The sequence below is a fragment of the Rhineura floridana genome, chromosome 8 (genome assembly GCF_030035675.1).
Source record: "Rhineura floridana isolate rRhiFlo1 chromosome 8, rRhiFlo1.hap2, whole genome shotgun sequence".
Classification (NCBI taxonomy): Eukaryota; Metazoa; Chordata; class Lepidosauria; order Squamata; family Rhineuridae; genus Rhineura; species Rhineura floridana.
Genome location: NC_084487.1, coordinates 99,747,443 through 99,763,671, shown reverse-complemented (window position 1 = coordinate 99,763,671; position 16,229 = coordinate 99,747,443).

Genomic DNA, 16,229 nt, shown 5'->3' with positions numbered 1-16,229 from the left:
GCAGTGGTCCCCACTTCAGCCCAGTTTGTCCCAATTTAGACACAACAATGATAAATCACAGGAGGTTGAAAATGGAACAAAACTTTCAGTCTTTTCCTGAAGGAGAAAGGAAGGGGGAAGCCTGAGGCTCATTCACATAGCACTAAGCCAGGGATAGCCAACATGGTTGTTCTCCATTTATTGATGGCCTACAACTCCCATAAGTCCCAGTCAACATGGCCAATGATAATGGGAGTTGTAGTTCAACAACATTTGGAGATAGTATTAGCTACCCCTGCACTAAACCACAGTTTAGTATTGCATCCAAATGCAGCCACTGGTTTCAAGAGACAATATAATTCCTGGACATAGGAAGAACTGTGGTTTTCAGACTGCTTCAGTAGTTTGCATGGTTCATGAAGTTCAGGCCCATGAAATTCAACGAGTAGCAGAACAATATGACAATTGTTCAAATAGAAAATGTATTTATTCATTTGTTTATTTAAGACATTTTTAAGGGCGCCTTTTAGGATCAAGCCCTCACAAGGTAGCTTATGCCATGTAAAGATAAAATATAAAACCACATTTGATAAAACACAAAAAGCGACTGTAATAGGAATAAAATATAATGAAATAGCAATGAAACAACAACAGAAAGAAATGTGTTTTGTTTATGAATTGCTTCCTAAATGGGGGGCTAACTTTGAAGATGGTTTGGAAACTCTGGCTAGTGCAGAATGCAGCCACCTGGAAATTGATGGGGGTAGCACCTTAGGTGCATGTGACATCAATATTGTATCAGTTGCACTGGTTATTAATGCATTTCTGGGCCCAATTGAAAGTGCAAGTTTTGGCATTTAAAGTCCTAAAAGCAGTGGTGGTTGGTGGTTCCATGCCAGTGGGGCAGTAGAATCTGCTCCAGGTTTGTCTGAACTTTCAAGGAGCTGTCCAAGGTGCTTCAGCACCTTGAAAGTTTGGACTAAAATGTGGAGCAGATTTCACTGCCCCACTGACACAGAGCCACCAGCCGCCTCTACCTAAAAGGACCACATCAACCTGCCCACACTTTGAGATCATCTTTGCAGGCCTTGCTCTGGTCCCTGCATGTGAAAACAATTAGATTGATGGGTATGAGGAACAGGGGCTTCTCAGTGGTTGCCCAACACTTCTGGAACTCTTTTCCTATTGAGTTTCATATGGCTTCATCATTAAAAGCCTAGAGTGATAAAGACCTATTTGTTCTAAGCCACTTTTTCTTGATAACATCTTATACTGCTGGCTGTTTGATCAGGTGCTGAATTGTCTTATTTTTAAAATAATATTATTCTGGGCTAATGTAGAAATTAGGTCTTTAATGTGGCAGGACCTATCCTTTGGAACTCCCTCCCATTACATATCAGACAGCCACTGTATTTCCTTTTGGCACTTGTTGAAGACTTTCCTCTTTCAACAAGGTTTCTAAATGGAGATCTTTATCCCAGGCCACATTCACACCATCCATTTATTCCACTATTTAAAAACTCATAGCATTTCCCCAAGAATCCTGGGAAGTGTAGTTTGTTAAGGGTGCTATTCTCCACACAGAGCTGCAATTGTCAGAGTGGTTTAATAGTCAGTCCTTCCTAGCCTAGATCCAAACCTGTTGCATTTGCCATTAGTTTTTCCTAGGGAATTCTGGGAATTGTAGCTCGGTTAGGGGAACAGAAGTCCTCTAACAACTCACAGCACCCTTCACTAACTACCTTTCCCAGGATTCTTTGATGGGAAGCTATGGCAATTTAAAGTGGAATAATAGTGCAATAAATGTATGGTATAAATGTGGTCCCAGTCAGTATCTGTACTGGATTTTAAATTGTTTTTATATATGCAATTGTTTCATATATGTTTTTACTGTATTGTAATTACTTTTTTATTTCTGTGTTTTAATTATACCATTGTCTGATTTTTATATCCTCTGTTGTCTTTTACAATTTTAAACTGATGTAAACTGCAGCATAGACATTCAGAATAAAGAAATAGTTTGTGCTGATAGCACAAGCACAAACATAGCAAGTTCACTAGTGGTTGATTCCATTGTAATGTCACAAACTTTTTAAAATATGTAACATATCACCATCATCATAATCATTTTAAAAAATCAAAACATTATTAAGTAAGAGACACTGATGAAATCCTGGTATGAATATTGGACATTTAAAAAGAAATTACCCTATAATATTTGCAGTATTAATAATTCATTTAATAGTCGTCACCCAATATTAATAACTAAAACCTAATATACTTTTAATAGGCAATTCACACTTGAAACACTTTTTGTTCTTTAGTTTACATTATATGAGGTGGCATATTAGGTTGGAGCCAGACTAATGGCACAATCCTGATACAGATCTTCTCTAAAGTAAATCCCATTGAATTTAGTGGCACTTTCTTCCAGTGTAGTGTATAGCACTGCAGGTTTCATTAACTGTAATTACAAAACAATCGTAACCACCAGAACTTCTGGCGGGGTGGGTAGGAAGGTGCAAAAGTGCCTCTCCACTGGCAGAGAAGAACTTCACTGCCAGAGGAGCATGTCCACCATGGAGGCTCCTGCTATGGCAATGGATAACTCTGCAGGCATAGAGCTACCACCAGTGGTTCTTTTGCTCCCAATAGCTACCAATTAGGCCCTGAAACGGGGCATTCCACAGGTAGGACAGAGGTGGATTGAACCACTGCATTGAAGGCCAGTTTATCAGAGGGACCACAGAATCAGGCCTTCCCTCTACACCAGCCTGGAATGAGCATAATCAGGAGAGGTAGGGTTAAAAATGAAAAGATCTGCACAGCAAAACAAGAGAGAAGTCCACCATGACACTTTCAGAGTACCCCCCCCCACCTCCTTCCTTGGCCTGGATGAACTGTCAGGGCTTTGGAATTGGAGGCAGAGCAACCACTTTGCACCCCTCCCCCCTCATCCCACTTAGCATTGCACTTTTATTTGCAATAACTTGTCCCGTTGATTTCAATGGAACCTAAGTGCAATTACCGTTGCCTAGATCCAAACCCATTGTGTTTGCCATTAGTTCTGGCATTTTCACATTAAGAATTCCAGGCAAAATATTCTGATTAAAACTAGGCTGTTTAACCACATTTTGTTGAGTGTGCACTGCCACTGTTTTTAAAGGTTATAGAAGTAGCACAGTAGGAATCAAAGAATGAGGGTTTTATTCGGAAATTATTTTGACTAATTTATGCAGGAAAGAAAGCAAATCCTTTGATATAGTTTTGGCTGGCTAACATCTACAACACTACTGCTCCATCTGCACAAGTGAAAACATTACATTATTTAATATGTTAATGATACTTTGGGGAGTAAATCTCTCTTTTTCCTAATTTATTGCTTTCAATAGTAAATACGATTAAATTATTAGTATTGTTGACTGAATAAATTCCTATGTTAAGCATTTGCTATTTCTGAAAATTAATTTTATATGCTTGGTAAGTGCCTTGAATATGTTCTAGAAATGTCTGGGGTTTTCTTTTAAATAACTATTGTATTAATGTCATGACAGGCTTTATTTTTTCTTGGAGAATACGGTGCTAGAATAATGCCCACCTTAGTGAATTTTAAGACAAAACTGACTCAGGATTATTAAAATATTCAAACTTGTAGCTTCAGGAGAAAATGATTATGTCTGTGATTTGTAGAAATGGGAAGAAGCTAGTTCTATTTAAGTTCAAATATCACCCTAATGAAAATTCATGGTTGGCCAAAATCCATTCATTTTTCACATAGCTTTTCCTGTTACTAGGGCTGCATATAAAGTTATCCTACGTACGCTGTAGAACAGAACACCATAAAAGTTAGGGCTATTGTCTAAACCTGGCATCTGTGAGTGTAATGGCACCCTTGAGGGCTTATCCTGGTTCACAATAAACTTCTAAGGCTCCCTCCCTGCCCCCTTCACCATGAGGTGGGAGGATGGTTACCTTCCCCTGCCCTTGAAAAACACATAGAGGTAGGGATGGCTGAATCTGCCAGTTTCTGTTTCTCTCAGTTTCTCATTTTCCTGCCTTTAGTTCAGTTCCCCTCATTTCCACATCAGTCTGCTTAATAAAAAAAAAGTCCTCATGAAAATTCATCAGCATTTTAGTGCACATTTCTCCTAACAAACACATTTTGTTTGCAGTTTTGTCTGATACGCACATGCTTGCAAACCACTTTCCACGACTGCACGGCAAAATGCAGAGAAGTGTGAATTTCAAAAGATGGCTGTGTTTCGGCTTGTGTATTGTTTTGGACAGTGCAAAATAGGTAGGTTTACCTTTAAGAATGAACTGAATTGAATTTCTCCCACATCCCTAATCCAGGAAGGCTGTGGAATTGGTGCCTGGAATCAGTAATGGGCTGGCTGTGAATGAACAGATCGAAGCTTAATCCAGACAAGACAGATGTGCTTTTGATCAGTAGGACTACTGATCTGGAAATGTGAATACAGACTGTTTGGGACAGGGCTGCATTCCCCTTGAAGAATCAAGGTTTGCACTTGAGTGTTCTTGGCCCTTGGATGGCCAGATGACAATGGTGCCCAGAGGTACTTTTGTTCGGCTTAGGCTAGTGCAGCCTTTCCCAATCTTTGGGTCCCCAGATATTGCTGGACCACAACTCCCATCAGCCCCAGCCGGCATGGCCAATGGTCAGGAATTATGGGTATTGTAGTCTATCAATATTTGGGGATCCAAAGGTTAGGAAAGGCTGGGCTAAGCTCATAAACTGCACATCTTTCTAAAGAAGGTGAATTTGTTCACAGTCATGCATGACTTAGTTACAACGAGATTACACTATTGTAACATGCTATATTTGGGGATGTGTGTGGAGCATCCAGAAATGTGAGTGGATACAACTGAATTTAAAAAGTGTGGTTTTCTGATTGTGAGAAACAGTTCAAAAACTGCAACAACAACAAAAGTTTAAACAATAATGAAATTTCACAGGGAGCGTGAGGGAGGCAGAGGCTCTACCTATCCCTACCTTTGCTAATAACTGAAACATACCACCAAGCTCTTAAAACTCATGTCAGTGGGACTTAAATACACATGACTTTTCTGGATTCATGTCCATTGTTGATTTCCCTTCCACATTCCCCACCCATGCTCATCAGTCCATTCATTCCTTTCTGCTCTGATTAGATAGTCAAACATGCAGTAGTAAGTGCATTTAGAGCCATGCACTGATTTTATTTCACAATCTGTTAAGTACATTTAACAGTTACTGGACATGGTCCAAAAATGCAGTCCAAAAAAACTGCTGCAACACTTCTCATTAACATTTTGATGATGTCAGCCATTTTTATATGGGACAATAGCTTGAATGGTGCCCAGGGAACAGGTTGGCATATTGCTCTGTCTCAGAACAAATGTGATTAACATTGTATCAGCTATGTCAGCGTCCTTATGAACTCCACCTGGGGCTCTCAAAATTAGGCACTGTAACCAACTGCTCCCATTGGAAAGTGGCTGTGTGGCTGTAGCTGGAGTGTATTGGCTGTGCCAATATGTAGAGGTCTGATTATCACTACCTCTTGGTATATCAAGTAGACCAAGGGCAGGGAGTATGCTGATCTTGTACCTCATATAGGGATGCTTATCATTCTATTGTGTCAACTATATTTCCTTTTACTTTTTACCCTTTTCACTTCGTTTCTTGTCTCCCCATCCTCTTTGCATCCATCCCTTGATATATTTCTTTCCAAGTGAGAGCAATTAATATGTGCTGTCTTTTAAAAATAATGACACAGATGTTGAGAAGATATGGTTCCTATACTGTTGACACTAAGTGACGAAGTGTTCTGTTACTTAGCTCTTAGTGTACTAGGAGGGGATGAATGAACTAAAATGCAAAATCAGTCCAACAGAAATTATTAAATGGAATCCTACAGTAGCAATAGGCTTGAGTCCTAAAAATATTTATGTTTGACCATCTTTCTCTTTAACAGTAGCTTTGTTCTTCTTCAGAATAATTAAGGCCTGGAGAATGCAAGGAAAAATGCTATGATGATCACAATAAATTGGCCCTGGCTTTAACAGTGATATCCTCAACATGTCTACGCAGAAGCAAGCCCCACTAAATGCAGTAGGACTCACTTACATATAGGGATGGGACAGAAATTCAATTCAGTTCACATTCCAAGCCAAATCTATCAAATTTGCACTTTTTGAAACAATAAGAACAGAAACACAGTCATCCTTATAATTCGCACTTAAACAAATTTTGTGATGCAGTTCTCTAAGAATCAGTGTTGACAAAATGCATATATTAGGGGAAGTATGCATAAAATGAATTTATTAGTGAGAATAATTTACAAAAATGCATTATGTTAGGAAAATGTGCTTGCAAAAATGTGTACATTAGTCAAAACTGCCTACCAAAATGTGTTTATTAGTACAAATTCACACTAAAAGGCTAGAGAATTTTCATGAGGATTTTTTTGAAAAAAATGCAAATTGCTGCAGAAATATGGAGAACTGAATTTAAGATTGGAAAAATGAGAAACTGAGAGAACCAAAATTGACAGATCTTTCCATCCCTACTTTCAGGTAAGAATGTATACGACTAATTCTTTGGAAGTGAAAATGAGAAGATATGCCTTAGAGTGGTATTTAATGCTAGTCATAGAGTAGATTATTGAAGTTAATGGACACAATTAACTTAGGTTCATTAATTCCAATGGGTCTATTCTGAGTAGGATTTAATGGACTACAACCCATGGTACATAACAGTAAATTTGGGTGCATGTTATGAACCTCTTTTAAATAGGGATGTGTCAAAAAGGTTGTCAAGGCTGCCCAGGATATATCTCCAGAGATTCTCTTACAATACTAGGGCTCAGCTCTGGATGTTACAATAACAAGCGGTAAGTCTGATGGCAGGCATATGCAGAATACCTTTCCCTAGGATTGTCTCCAGACTGTCAGTATTTTGTGGGAGGGATTCAAGCACATGCCAGAAATTTAGCTTTGTCCAATTAAAGTGGGTTAAGGAGTTTTGTTGCCCTAACACAAAAATACGCTTTTTTCCTTTTGTTAAAAAAAGACTTTTTGTGGTTAGGAGAGCAATGGGGAAATGCACTGCAAAAAGTGTGGAATGAATGCTTGATTAATGGGAAGACATATAAACACTGCACAAGTAAATCAGAATGAGTGCAGGATGAATGCTCATTGCCATATTATGTCCCCACAAACAAATCAAAACAAATGTTGGCTAAAGACTGGACAGAGCCTAATGTCTGTGTAAGCTTTGTGCAAACAAATCAAGATGAATACTCAATGGGCTGGCATCTGGACGAGCCCTAGTAGTCGCTCTATGAAGAAACAGCTCCAACAGTCAGCTCCAGCCAGGCTTGAGCTTTCCATCTGTCAGTTGGTGAGAGGAATGAGTTCAAGGTCTTAATGCACCAGTGACAAATGCCCATGGTGGCAGGTGGCTCCATGTCAGTGGGGCACTGGAATCGTCCTGGATTTTAGTCCAAACTTTCAAGGAGCCGTCCACTTGTATTTCCTCTGCAGAGATGACAAGAAAGACAAATACCTATGCAATCGTTTCAGCAACGTTTCAGCAGGTATCTAAACACTTGTTGGAACCAAATGATTCATAGTGTTTCCTGAATACAACAAACAGACAAAACCTATCTAAATGTGGGCTGCATAGGTCTCTTCTTATATTAGGACTACTAGCTATCAATAGATGTATCAGAAGTGGCCTTTCTTATTGGCTTCTTTGCAGAAGTTAGGAAGTCATCAGAACCATCTTGCTGGCTTTCTCTTATTTATTTATTTATTGGTACATTGATTATGAGGGATAAACTAATATTTTCAGTGCAATAAAAGAACAACACCTGATTGCTTCAGTTTCCACATTTCCAGTGTTATATTCATGTGCTAGAGCAATATCACAGAGAGTTGCTATGCAGATATATACAAAGATGTGGAACATCTCCAAAACGGATGCTGAAGGTCCCAGGTTTGATCCCCTGCATCTCTAGTAGGACTGGGAATGTGCCGTTTGAAACTCTGGAGAGCCGTTGCCAATCAGTGTACTACTGAGCTAGATGGAACAATGGTCTGAATCAGAATAAGACAGCTCCCTATGTTCCTCTGTGCCCATCTGTAAAAGAGTGGCAACAGTGTGCTACATCAGTTTGTGCATGAAAACTGAATTAGTGGTCCATGGCTTTGTTGGGTGCTGGTTTGTATTATTAAACTGCATGCATGCACTGACACAACCATATGCACACACAGCAACAAGGGCACACAATATGTCTGTGTATATCCATATACACATACATTTTTCTCTCTGTCTCTCAATCAGGTTCTATATTTTGTTTTATTTCTCCTTTCAAAACAATGTCTATGGTACTTTTACAAAGTCTGATAGCAGCAGCCTTATACAAACAGAAATGTACGCTGCTGAGGTTTTTCCACTCTGGGTGGACTTGGTGAGAGCCTTGTCACCTGGAGCCTTTCAGGTTTCCTTAGATCTTTATCACTGTTTGATTTTCCACTTCTCATCTGAGTTGCTTCAAGTTCACCTGTTAGTGTTGGACATGGTACAATTCTGGCACCCAGAAGCCTGTCATCTCGAGGAACACAGTATTTGACAATGGAAACAGAATGGCATTATCTTGGTTTCAAACTGAACAAAAGGGCTTGAAAACATCTTTGACAACATTTACGTCCAAACATTTACATTATCTTTGATAACATTTACATTTAGCCATGTACAGAGAGCAAAACCACAAAAATACAAACTATATTGCTAATTAGACATTTCTTCTCTTGAAAGTAATCTGCTCAAGGGATTAAAAATAATACCAAAGTTCTGCTACAAAAAGTTACTGTATAGCCTAAACACACGGCCATGTATCTACTCAATTTTAATAAATAAATATATAGCATAAATAAATAAATAAATAATAGATTTATGGGAACAGGCACAGTTGCACAGGTTTGCTGTTAGCATGTTGGAGAATGCAGGATTGGATCCCTGATTAGCTACCTGTGGCCTTCCTCATGTGACCTATTTTTTCCACTTGTGATTAATTATGGAAAAACAAATAAGAGTGAAAAACTCACCTCTTTTCTATAAAAAGCAACCTGACTTATCTGGTGGTTGAGCTACAGTAGCCAAAGTTTTAGATTTATATAATTTACGTTGCATATTTTAGATATGCTTGACGTAAACCTCTGTTATCTACCCCATAGGGTCTTTCAAGATGAAGAATCTTCATTGTACTATATACCTTCTGTAGGCAGAGATAATTAAAGTAAATACAATGGGGTAATTTGATTTCAGAATGACCAGTTTATTCAATTAATTACAAAGGATTACTTCCCATGAACAGATAAGACAAGTTGATGTTATAAAGCCAGGGTTGGGAACAGGAGGAGGTTGCTGTGTGGGGCGGAGCTGTTATGCCACCTTCCTGGCGGATGGGTCACTGTTTCTTCCTTGGAAGGAAAGAGAAAGGGGCCAGGTGGCGGGCAGACCAGTGTGGTGCAAATTTCCAGTGGAATCAATCCAGCACTCCTCCCAGTGCACCACTTCATCCTCAGGCCTGTAGTTAAGGGTGGGGGCAAATGGGGGTGCGGCCCCTCTGAGCTTTGCTTCTCCAGCAGGGGCGTCACTACGCAGGTGCGGGGGTTGCGAACCGCACCCGGGTGACACCGAGAGGGGGGTGACACCCAGAGCCTCCCCTAGCTCTCCTTTTGCTGGAGGTGCCCACCACCAAGGCCGGTTTTAAAGGACAGCCAGGGCACTGGCCCTGAGGGGCCCTCCACTCCCCTTCCACAATCCGCGCACCCCCCGCACCCCCGCACGGCCCCTCTACCTGTCTACAGTAGTCTTTACCATTGCCCTTAATTAAGATGGGGGCCACAGTTTCCCTAAGGTACTGAAGCCGCTGCCACCATCTTAGTTGATGGCAGAGATGTGTGTGTATAGCACGCACGTGTGCCATTAACAAAGATGGCGGCAGAGGCTTCATTCCCCTTAGGGAAACTTCGGCCGCCATCTTAATTAAGGGCAATGGTAAAGACTACTGTAGAGAGGTAGGGGGGCCACATGGGCACATGCATGTGCATATGCGTGCACATGCATACCCACCCACCACCCACCGGGGGGGCAGGGCAAGCTGATGTCCAAAGGCCCCCGCATGCCTGGAGCCGGCCCTGGGTGACACCATGAGTTAACTCACTGGGTGACACCACCCCTAGTGACACCACTGTTCCCCAGCTAGGATCATTTTGGAAAATTGTCTTCTTTTTAATTTGTGACATGACAGATAATGACCACCTCCATTTAAAGAATGACAGCTTGTTTAAGAACAGGAGCAATTAAGAATGGGACCCTCTGAAAAATTCAGTGAATAAAGCAGGGCAAGTGCATCTCAAAAGCCTAATCTGGAAGAGCCCCCCAAAGTCTGCTTGCTCATGACTTTCCCTGACTGAGGGTGGATTTTTCATAATCACAATCTCCCTATAATTACCTAAGTGATCCTGAAAAAAACAACCTATATAGTAACATGACCTTTGAAGAGTTAAATATTAGAATGTTGTATTATGGACTAGAGTTAGGCTTCACCCCTTGGACTTTCCTTTGCTCTGCTTTTCAGTTTCAGTTTCACTTGTGCTATCTACTAAGCCAGCAATAAAAAAGCATGTTTGTTTACCTGCAGTAAGAAGTAAGAGTTTGTTTATTCTGCAGTTGTTATAATGAGTACAGCAGGACTGGGTGATAAACGGTGATATAAAGAGATAAAATGATCTGAAAAAATGGCTACCCTTTACTCTTTTAAAGCATTCACTATACTCACAATCATAGTGGCTATTTTTTTCTTCTTTTTCTTGATTACTTGATGGCAAAGGATGAAAACAGCCCTAGAGGAATAGAAATATGGCTGTGTCTTCTTCTTGCCGATCACTCGTGACCAAGTAAGATTGTCTTCCAAAATATAGTCTTTAACAATGGATCTGTCTGAATCTGTATCCACCGCCGATGTACCAGTCCATGACTAAGGGCTTCTGGATTTCACAGTCCTGCCCCGTCACCATTTGCCAATTGCCATGGAACTTTTGTTATGGAAGACCCCTGTGCATGAATTTGTTTTATGTGGGGAGATCAGTGCACCACGATCAACACACAATCTTGACAGAAAAAGGCTTTGATCCAATGGCATGGGTACCATGACGATTGGAAGTCCTTTATCTGCTGCAGCCTTCATCCGCCTTCACAGCCATTGTAACATACACATTTTCCTTTGATTGTCTAACAGGAAGGACAATCAAAACGCCAGGGTCAAGACTAGAAGGAGGAACTCTCAAGGGGAATTAACAAACACACTCTATAATATTTATTTTCTGTCTGCCCTTCTCTAAACTTATCCTCCTCCCCCCTGGTCAGTTTTACATATACTAAGCATGACTGCATGGGAGTAAATCCCACTGAACTCAATAAGCATGCAAATGATCAAACCTGCTTGCCTCCTCCCCTCCCCCTCCTGCCTGCTCCCCTCCCCTTCCACCCCTCCCCCTCCCCTACCCCCTGCCCTTCTTCCTCCTCCCCCCTTCCCCATCCCCTGTGGTCAGTTCCACCTATTCTAAGCATGATTTCAGGGGAGTAAATCCCATTGAACTCAGTAAGCATGAAAATGATCAATACATTCTCAGCAAACTTGCACAGGATCCTATTTCTTACCTCCTGGATTTAAAAGCAGAGGAATTCATTAATAGGCAAAAAGAAACCCCTTGCGGTTTAAGAATGTACCTATAGCCAACAGATATTTCTATCAAACTTTAAAAAGCAGGGAAATTGGGCAGTTATAATGAATGCTCCAGGGGAGCAGGAGACCTGACCTCCTCTCTGAGATATTGTACTGCTCTACAAATTTGTAAAAATGTAAACACAATTTGGGTTGGTCTTTCACAGTCCAATCCACTTTCTGGGTAGCTTGCAAGAATTTGGTAACGTGCCTCTGAGCATATAGTGAGTGTTGGCAACGTCTGCCATCTCCAAAGACACATATAAGGAAAAAAGAAACAAGCTGTGCTATTGCCACTGCTAACGGTGACCTTACCCCTAAGAAACAGTTGGAGAATTTCTTCTCTTCCTGGAGAAATTTGATGAAATGCTCCCTCCAATTTTTCTGCCCACAAAAAAAGCATGGAGAGTTTCAGGATACCATTTTGCACACAATGCTGCTTTGAACTATGCCTTTCAAAGCCTTAACCATAACATTTGGGCATTTGTGAATATCTGGAAAGTGGCTTGTTTTTGCTAGCAATCGGAAGCAGCAGGACATCGTCTGCTACAGATTTGGAAGTTTCAGTTCTATTATTCAGTAATATTTGGGCCTGCATATCAAGCACTGTTTCAAAAGCTCTTTCTTTGTCCTGTTTGAACTTTACATAATGTTCCCACAATGTGAATTTTGATTACCAGTTAAGTTTATATAAACAGCATTTGTTTTTTAAAAAATCCCTAGGTATTTCACTTTCCAGACAATCATTTTATTTGTTTATTGGGGTTAGCCTCTCAATGCTACCCCAGGAAGAAACGCAACTTGTGGCTGTATTTTGTCTAAGGGCTAAATTAGAAGTGACGTTAAATGCATGTAAGCCTTTAATGTGCATGTAATTCCATAACGAGCATCAGGAAGTTGAGGAGCAGAAATGAGACCATTAGGGGACTGATGTGAGGAGAGGGGTTAACCCTTCTCCCATGCTGTGGTACCAATGAAAATTCACACACACACACACACACACACACACACACACACACACACACACACACAAAGCTGGCATTATCCCTGTGAATAAAGTTTCAGTTGGTAACAATGGAAACTTTCTTCTCAAGGCTAATGTTGTGTATGTGCGCATGTGCACAGGATGCAATTGCAGCATGTGGGGAAAGGATTAACCCAACCACCTTGTGCTACATAAATACAATCCTACTTCTCAATTGCCACATAGGTCCCAAATAACTGAAAGACTGCTTCCTTTCCTACAGACCTTCTTGGGTGTTGAGATCAGGAAAGGGGACCCTTCTGGTGTGTCTGCAAACCTCAGAAGCTCCGAGGGGTGGTGCCTCTAACTTGTGGAACTCCCTCCCCATTAAGATGTGTCTGGCAACTTTGCTGTACAGTTTTAGGTGAATGCTGAAGACACATCTCTTTACGCTGGCCTTTGATACCTGAGACATGCTTAACTCCCATCCTATTTGGGGATTTTAGGGTGTTTTTAAGTTGTTTTTAATGTCATATCCTAACATTATGGTAACCTGCCCTAGGACCTTTGGGTGAAGGGTGGCTAATCAATGATGATGGTGATGGTGATGATTATATTCTAATAAATTTTAAAATGTGCATGTTCACATGCAGTTTGGTCCTAAATAGAGGTTTTTCATGAAAAAGAGGCATACATTCTAGTGTGCACAAGGTTTGCTATAAAAAGAAGAAAAAGAGACCTCTATTACTTGAGAGAAATCTCCCTTAGGGAAGAGATCCCTTCTGTGCTTATTTGTGTCTTAATTGAAGCTACATTGCACAGTCCCAGTGACACAAACAATTGTGACATTTCTAAAGTCATGATTTAATATAGAGAGACCACCCACTGTTGACATTTAGTTTTTTTGTTTATTGCATTTATATCCGACCTTTTCTCCATGGAGTGCAAAGTGGTGTGCATGGTTCTCCCCTTCCTCATTTAATCCCCAGAACAATCCTGTGTGGTAGGTTAGGATGAGAGGCAGTGACTATTCCAAGGTCACCCAATGAGCTTCATGACTGAGTGCAGAACTGAACCATGGTCGCCCAGGTCCTAGTCCAACACTCTAACCACTACAACACACTGGTTTTCTTAATTCATAATTATTATGAATTACAGTTCATAACTGGTCAACTTCTGCTATATTCTCATTAGCCAAACCTTTTCCTTTCTTTTCTTTTCTTTTTGCTTTCAGTTCTAACAGCACCATGAATTATTTTTCATCTGCTGTGATTTCACGTGGACATTACCCTGACTAGGGGCAATCCTGTTCATTGTGTTCTGGGCTGGAAAGGTTAGTTGTAAATCCCAAACAGTAAGAATGATTGGAAGGCTTTGCCAACTTTCCATGCCCTTGGTACACCCTCTGCCCTGGGTGAACTGAGCATAATAAGCCCTTGCCAGATTTGACATTTAAGATTAAGACTCTGCTTTGTTGTTTTTAATGATAATATTTTGATAATATTTATTTATTTATTTGGTTGCATTTATATACCGCCCTTAGCAAAAAACTCTCAGGGCGGTAAACAGCATAGGGTAAAATACATATATGGCAATAATAAAATCACAAAAACATATATGACATAAAAACAAATACAGTTAAACAGAAAATAAAAATAAAGACTTAGTATACAAGATTAAAAAGCTAAAAAGATTAGAGTGATTAAAATGCCTGGGAGCATAAAAAGGTCTTTACCTGGCGCCAAAAAGATAATAGTGTAGGCGCCAGGCGTACCTCTTCGGGGAGGCTATTCCACAACTCGGGGGCCACCACAGAAAAGGCCCTAGATCTAGTAACCACCCTCCGGGCTTCACAATGAGTTGGTACCCGGAGGAGGGCCTTCGATGACGAACGAAGCGAATGCGTAGGTTCATAGTGGGAGAGGTGTTCCACCAGGTATTGCGGTCCCACGCCATGTAAGGCTTTATAGGTCATAACCAACACCTTGAATCTCACCCAGAAGCAAATAGGTAGCCAGTGCAGGCGAGCCAGAACAGGAGTTATATGCGAAGACCGACTGGTCCTCGTCAATAATCTAGCTGCTGCATTCTGCACTAGCTGAAGCTTCCGAACTGTCTTCAAGGGGAGCCCAATGTAGAGTGCATTACAGTAATCCAATCTCGAAGTTACCAGAGCATGGACAACTGAGGTGAGGTCGTCGCCGTCCAGATAGGGGCATAGTTGGGCTACCAAACGGAGATGGTAAAACGCGTTCCATGCCACCGAGGCCACTTGAGCCTCAAGAGACAAGGAAGGGTCAAAAAGAACCCCCAGACTATGGACCTGTTCTTTCAGGGGGAGTGTAACCCCATTCAGAACAGGATGCACATCCACCATATGAGCGGGGAAGGCGTTCACCAACAGTGTCTCAGTCTTGTCTGGATTGAGTCTCAGTTTATTAGCTCTCATCCAGTCCATTATCACGGTCAGGCAACAGTTCAGCACATCAACAGACTTACCTGAAGAAGATGAAAAGGAGAAATAGAGTTGCGTGTCATCAGCATACTGATGACAACGCACTCCAAAACTCCTGATGACCACACCCAGAGGCTGCATGTAAATGTTAAAAAGCATGGGGGACAAAACCGACCCCTGAGGGACTCCACAATGGAGAGTCCAGGGTGTCGAGTAATGTTCCCCAAGCACTACCTTCTGGCGACGATCCGCGAAGTAGGAGCGGAACCACTGCCAAGCAGTACCCCCAACTCCCAACTCCGCGAGTCTCCCCAGAAGAATACCATGGTCGATGGTATCAAACGCCACTGAGAGATCAAGGAGAATCAACAAAGTCACACTCCCCCTGTCCCTCTTCCGACAAAGGTCATCATACAGGGCGACCAAGGCTGTTTCAGTGCCAAAACCGGGCCTAAAACCGGATTGAAACGGATCCAGATAATCGGTTTCATCCAAGAGCACCTGGAGTTGGCTAGCAACCACCGGCTCCAAAACCTTGCCCAAAAAGGGGACATTCGCCACCGGTCTGTAGTTGTTCAAATTATCCGGGTCCAGGGAAGGTTTCTTTAATAGAGGTCTCACTATTGCCTCCTTGAGGCTACTTGGGACTACTCCCTCTCTCAAGGAGGCATTAACCACTTCCCTGGCCCAGCCGGTGGTTCCAGCCCTGCTAGCTTTCACTAGCCAAGATGGGCAAGGATCCAGAACAGACGTGGTTGCCCGGACCATTCCAAGCACCTTGTCCACTTCCTCGAGCTGCACCAACTGAAACTCATCCAATAATAAAGAACAAGGCCGTGTTCCGGACAATTCACTGGATTCATCTGTCACAACATCAGAGTCTAAGTCCCTACGAATGCAAGCAATCTTGCTTTGAAAGTGCCCAGCAATTTCGTTGCAGCGGACTTCAGATGTTTCTATAGTATCGGGCGGGCCAGAATGTAAAAGCCCCCGCACAACTTTAAAAAGCTCCGCTGGGCGGCATAAAGATGAC